The sequence below is a fragment of the Dermacentor silvarum genome, chromosome 9 (assembly GCF_013339745.2).
Source record: "Dermacentor silvarum isolate Dsil-2018 chromosome 9, BIME_Dsil_1.4, whole genome shotgun sequence".
Lineage (NCBI taxonomy): Eukaryota > Metazoa > Arthropoda > Arachnida > Ixodida > Ixodidae > Dermacentor > Dermacentor silvarum.
In genome coordinates this window covers 85,810,064-85,816,548 of record NC_051162.1, presented here as the reverse complement: position 1 = coordinate 85,816,548, position 6,485 = coordinate 85,810,064, and the positions used below count along the sequence as shown (strand labels likewise).

At 46.2% G+C, this 6,485-nt stretch overlaps 1 long non-coding RNA gene across 1 annotated transcript; it reads left to right on the top strand.

Moving 5' to 3' along the window:
- The first annotated feature begins 1,140 nt into the window (after window positions 1–1,140).
- On the top strand, window positions 1,141–5,822 carry LOC119464829 (uncharacterized). Its single transcript, XR_005194620.2, has 3 exons — window positions 1,141–1,280; window positions 4,235–4,327; window positions 5,705–5,822. It is a non-coding gene; the product is annotated as an uncharacterized LOC119464829 (long non-coding RNA).
- Window positions 5,823–6,485: the final 663 nt, after the last annotated feature.

Sequence of the window (6,485 nt, the reverse complement as noted above, 5' to 3'; positions counted from 1 at the left end):
CTTTGGATGCTCCCGCGCTTGCACCACGAAGGTGACAGAGCTAAAGCGGAGATGGAGAGAAGCCTTGACTGCCGAAGCTATAACGTTTCTCGAGTCCTACATAATTTGAAATTTTATCAGATCAACCTGCACTACAAAAAAGAAAGCAAACGGTGTGGCAGGTGATCGGTCACTGAACCCGCCCGAGTACGCATATGCCTCACGATGGATGCCGTAAACCAGCATCGTCTGACTGCGACTCAAGGTTGTCGGTTTTATGCAAGTGTCCTACATGTAACGAATTCGCTCGCTGTGGCTTCCTTTTAATAAGACAGCTCAAATATTATAGACGTCTTCTACTGTGGAATCGCCACATGTGGCTGGAGAAAATAAAAAAATGAAGTTTTTTTCCATATGGCAGTTCCGGGGTAATTTACGTAAATGTGTAATGTCTACCATAGCTAAAAAGGTGTGTCGGCAAAACAATAGCATCATTATTTCTACAGCATTGTCTTTGAACATTGCTTACTGGCTTCGACGAATGATCAGATTCTATTGGCATTAACTCCGCATTTATCTTGCTGTGAATGCGCCGTGGTTGCTCAGTGGCTATGGTGTTGGGCTGCTGAGCACGAGGTCGCGGGATCGAATCCCGGCCACGGCGGCCGCATTTCGATGGGGGCGAAATGCGAAAACACCCGTGTACTTAGATTTAGGTGCACGTTAAAGAACCCCAGGTGGTCCAAATTTCCGGAGTCCCCCACTACGGCGTGCCTCATAATCAGAACTGGTTTTGGCACGTAAAACCCCATATTTAATTTTTTCATTAATCTTGCTGCGAGTATGTAATGTCGACCTAGAAGTACAGAAATATTCTTTTGATCACTCCGGTAGCTGACATAACGTGCAGTTTAAACTCTTAAGGATCAGATTCTATTGGCATTATCTTTGGCTTTATCTTGCTATGAGCATAATGTCGACCTAGAAGTAGAGAAATATTCTTTTGATCACTCCGATAGCCGACACAACGTGCAGTTTAAACTCTGTATTTACCCTTTAAGTCATTCTAGACACTATCGCTGAATACTTCAGCAGCCCTCATTGTGAAGGTCATTCTTATTTTTCTCGTTGTCCTTTCAGATAACCTTGTGTATCCAAGACTTCTCGAAAGCAGGGCTGCAGATGCCGATTTATTGCTGCACGTTCACGCTGGCCTGACACTGAACCTTCAAAAAAGTTCAATACTCGCAAAAGACTTCACCATTGCATCAGCCACTGCCCCTAGTTCAGAAAAATTGGTCGTAAGTTTCGCAGCTCTGAATGGCTCGAACATTCATGCACGTTTACTTATGTTGCGTCATTATTATCTCCTGAGCCTAAGCAAAAGTTGAAATAAGGTCTGCGCTAATCTGTAGTGTCAATGAAGTTTTCTGAAAGGAAAAGTGGTCATCCACCCGAAAGTAGCTTCAAGCTTCAGAGGAGATCCGCATGAGTATTTCTGAAAGAAAGCTTCGTAGTTTTAGGAAAATCCTTCCAAGACCGCGAGTACCACCCTACCACCTCTTAATTTCTGGGGCCGTATTCACGGTTCTACTGTCATGGGGAAGGTTTATTCCGCTGCGAAACTTTCCTTCATAAAAACCAGTATGCGCGAGAAATACAGAAGGCAGCGGTGCCAAGCAGAGAAGTCTCTGGTTAGCTATCGTAGTCTGCAGAAAGAAAAAAAAACACGCTAAACCAACACATTTTTGGACTCTAAATGACGCGAAGCTTGTTTTAATTTAAGAGTTAGCAGCAGTAGAAAAGGGCAGGACCGCAGCCTTGTTGCCTCTAGCCATTAGCTGTGTGCTTCGTGAGGAAGATGTGCATGATGCTTGTATGGTAAGGTATGAGACACTTGATTGGGTCCTGAAGGTCAACCCTGTGCTGACGTGGGCCGCTCCCACGTTGGGACTGTCAGGCCGAGCCCTTCAGCCCGATCGCGGCTTGTCGAGGAAATCATTTTCATGAGAGAGGCGCATGGGCGCAGAGAACTACAACATATGTCTAAAAAAATCGGCACAACCCATGTCACGACAATTGTCAAAGGTAATGCATTTGGCATTGAACCAATATGGCGACACAACGTACCGGCGCCGTCGAAAGGAGTTCCGTATAAGGCGTGAACGCCCGCGGAACTCCTCTTTGACTTTGGCCTAAGAACACTCGGCGCCGTCAAGCGTCGCTGCCGCGAATGCTGCGCGTGGCCTTCAAAATGCATGGCGCGCAGGTGCGTTCGAATGCTGGGAAACGCGTCAAGCGGCAACCGGGCTCCTCTCTATCACATTTTAGGCGGGCTGCGCCATCTATTGGGCCTGCCCAGAAGTGCGCGCATGGCGTGGCGCTCCAGTGCCTACGAACGCTCACGATTGTCCCCTCGCTTGCCACACACCCAGTAACACATTTTCAGTGAACCAAGCAGGCGAGAGGCTCACTGAAAGGCGGCTCATAGTCAGTGCGTTTGTGCTAGAGCGTCGGCTTGCTGTTCTTGAGGAAACCTCATGACGGGGATTTGGTACCGCTCAGCATCGCAGAAATTTCAGGGACCTTTTTTGTCATTGTAGAGCGGCACATTCCCACTGGCACGCACCTATTTACATAATTTGGCGTAATAGACGTTCACTGAACAGCGCCGCACGCCTACTAACACATGTACAGTGCCCCAGGATGGTATCAAAGAGGTTCATTGAAGACCAGCACAGACCGAAAGGCACCTACGCGTTGCTTTAAATCAGCGTGAAAGATTTTTGTTGAAGAGCGGCACGTATGTACTCATTGTCACATACTCAGTGACCCAAGTCGGTCCGACGGTTGGTTTCCAACCCTCATCCCTGAGCACAGCAGCCCGATGCACTACCCATTCGAGCATGGACTACCTAGTGGTCCAGGTATAGGCGGGAGAACGGTTAGATACAAAGATACATGATACAAACATACAAAGTCCTCGGATAGTGTGTGAAGTACTATAAGAATTCTAATGCAGTGAAACTTCTGGCAAAGTTGAAAGGACCCTTCGTCATCACAGAACACATCGATGACAACACTTCGCGTGTAGGCCACCCAGACAACAAAGGGGCCCACGACATACCGGAAAAGAATGATTTCGTTCTTCACGCATCGTGAAATAAGAACAGAATTAGTCGCGTGCCACAATAAGAGAACAGTGATGCGTGCATTTGAGGAAGTGCGAGAGAGAAGCCAAGCTACATGCACGCCTAACATTACGGGCTTGGGTGGAGGTGCCACAGTGTGTCAGTCTCGCTGCTCCGACCAAACGCCCACCGTGAGAGGGCATAATGCGCCTCGAAAGCCTCAGCTTCTGCACTTCTGGGCATGAGCGCAAACTTTACTAGTAGACCAGCAACTATCATTCTGCGGTGCTTAATGCAGCTTCGTAAAGTGTACGCCCAAAGTGAACTTGTCATTTTTTTCCTTCCTGTAAACCGCCTTTGTTAGCAGTATTGGTCATTGCACCCTTACCCTTGGCTCTACATGTTTACCATGGCGTACTTAATACCTTTACTATTGTCATGTTAAATCTAGAACCATGCTGGAAAAAAATTACGCAGATGTAACGCACATCTTGAAGTGTATGTGAAGCGAAGATTTCCTCATTTGGTTAATCTCAACCGCCATAAATTTGCCCGTTTCATTCCTGCGTGATTGACCCGTGCCAGCGTGCTTTCACGGACCCGTGATACGCAATTTTACACACGTGGCGATCGTCTCAATGAACTGGTTAGTGTTGGCACGATAGAAGTATACGGGAGATTGTGGCCTATTGGTTATAGCATCGGCCTCCTGTGCTGGGGGCTGACGTTGAGATCCCAACATCAGGAACGTAATTCAAATTTTGTTTAAGTATGACCTATTCGGCATGCCAGCAACAGCAGGCCACTTCATGAAAATCCGGGAGGATTCGCATAGAAAGGGCGTGGCATTAATAACGTGGAGTTCGCGGTGCAGGGGTGACAATGAAGTGTTCAGGCGCTGGAGAACAACGTGACAACGTATATTTCGTTCTCTGGACATGGCGTATACCGAGAACCGGCTGGCCTTGAGCGCCAAGCAACATTGACCGCGCCTGCCCGTTGCGCAAGTGCTTCAACACTTTGCCATCGCCCCCGCAAGGCGAACATCGCGTTATTTTTGCGGCGTGCTTCTGGTGATATTGTGACCAACCTATAGTTTTGTCTCGTCTCGAATTACTCTTCAGCTCAACGGACCAGAACTCGAGGAACACTTGTACCATGACAGCGAGCACCGTTCTTCCCTTCTAGTCAAGGCACGGCAAAACGGCGTAGAGGTGGTGAGTGGTGACTTGTCAGAATAGGCGTTAAAAATTGTAACCTGCTAGAAAGCCCTTGTGGAACACGGCCAATTGAAGTTTTTTTATAATGCTCACGATGACACTTATCAGGCGAATATCACTTATTTCTTCGTCGAGGTGAATGTCTTGAGGCGAATCTACCCACATATCACGAATGAGTGTACTTCGATAAGTTAAAGGTCAACTCCGGAAAGATTGTTGTATGACCTCAACGGAATTTTTGCCTTGCAAATATGCCGGGCACTTGACTCATTCGATCTAAATGGCGCTTATGAGAGTTGTGTAGTTTCGATAAGTTAAAGTTCAACTCCGGAAAGATCGTTGTATGACCTCAAGGGAATTTTGACCAAGCAAATGTGCAGGAAACTTGACTCATTCGCTCTAAATGGCGCTAGTGAGAGTTGTGTAGTTGTTCAATAAATTTGTTATCATGATTGGGGCGTACCCTGGTGATCCGAACGCTCGCATAGATGGTTTCTGCTGGTTACAATGTGGGTGCTTGCGGCTCGTGGCATAACCGGAAAAGAAGCCACGCTGCGGCAGACTTCTCACAAAGCTGTGCTTAAAGAACATTCAGGTCATCTAGAGGCGTAAAAGTTTCGGTAGCAACGTTCACTTCATTAGGCGGTCTTTTGATTAATGGTTAACAGAAGCGCGAAGGTCGAGGACAGAGAAAAGTATCAGCCAGATGGACGCTGAACTGAAGTTTATTTTAAGCACGCATGAATAATTTTACATTTAGTTCTTGATGTAATGTTTATTTCTTGATTATTTCTCCTTAAACCTTTCGACATGTATACTGCGTTTAGGTTTTGTCGTTAACACAATCCCCGTTGATGTTGCAATGTTACTAAAGGAACTTCTGTTACGGACGGGTGCCTGCTCCACCGCCACTGTGGACATCACAAGGGGCAGCTTTTTTTTTTTTTTGCTTACTCAATCTAGGCGTTGTTGTGCGAATTTAACTGTTTTTCGCGTCACAGGATGGTACGGCGAAATTTAAAGCAAGTGCTTTTCTTGCGTGCTTATAAAAATACCCGGAGTTGCGTTTAACGATTCGTAACAGCATCCGGGAAAAGCGGACCTTACATAAACTTGCAATGGTAATTTTGCAAATCTGTCTTCGTTCCCTGCTTCGAGATTATTAACTTCGTCTAACCCTAGAGGCTATGAATTGTAATAAGAGAATTTTTTAGAGCTGCAGGGGCACGGCCATTAATGCACGTGAAGAAAATGAAAAGTAGTGAGCGAATGATAAAGGTCTGATGCAGCTGTTTATGTTTGTAACAAAACGTCATGAATCACTGAGGATCGGGGTGCGATTGCTTTTGTTTACAATCATTCCTTGCATTTCAGCGAGGAATCTTGAACGGTCAACTCAGGATTAGCCCAGCTGTCTCTGCCCAACGTTCGGATGGAGGTCTCATTCCACACGAAGTATTTATGGTAGAAGAAAGATCGACGATGCCTTTTAATGCACGTAAGCACGTAATGCCACTGACAAGTAATCAATATTTGTTTGCACAAGGGAACGCAGACAGTGCCAAAAGACATCACAATTTTTCAGAGCCTCGACACGAGCAGGCAACTTCGATACGTTTTCTTAGAAGCTCCTAGTACAAAAATGAGTAGAAAAACCAGCTTAAAATAAAAGTAGAATACTAGTGCTCAGTTCAATTTCTATATAGCTCTGTATTTTCTCATTAACATTATTTCCTGCACTTTAGCAGCACAAATACACGAGCGACTTCGCGTTTCCAAAACTTGGTCTCGGGCTACGCGGCGGACGCAACAGAGGCTCCCCGCCGTATCATGCTAGACGTTCGCAGAATGCCTTCTACTCGCACACAAGACATGCGTGGGTGCAAAGCCTGTTTTCAGTCCTTTAGAAGACGGAATTTTCGAATTACAAGTTTCTGATATGTTCCTCGGCGTTATCTTTCACGCGTTCTGCCGGTGCCAGCAACACACTCCCATGTTATCGCTCTTGGCAATCGCCCTTCGCGTTTTCTACAGTCGTGAGTACCGAAAGAAGGAATATGTTGTTGCGGTGCACAAAAAAAACATCACAAACTTGTCTCTCTAAGGTTGATTACACGCCAAACTAACTTTGTCACCACGTTTCGGTTGGTTCTCG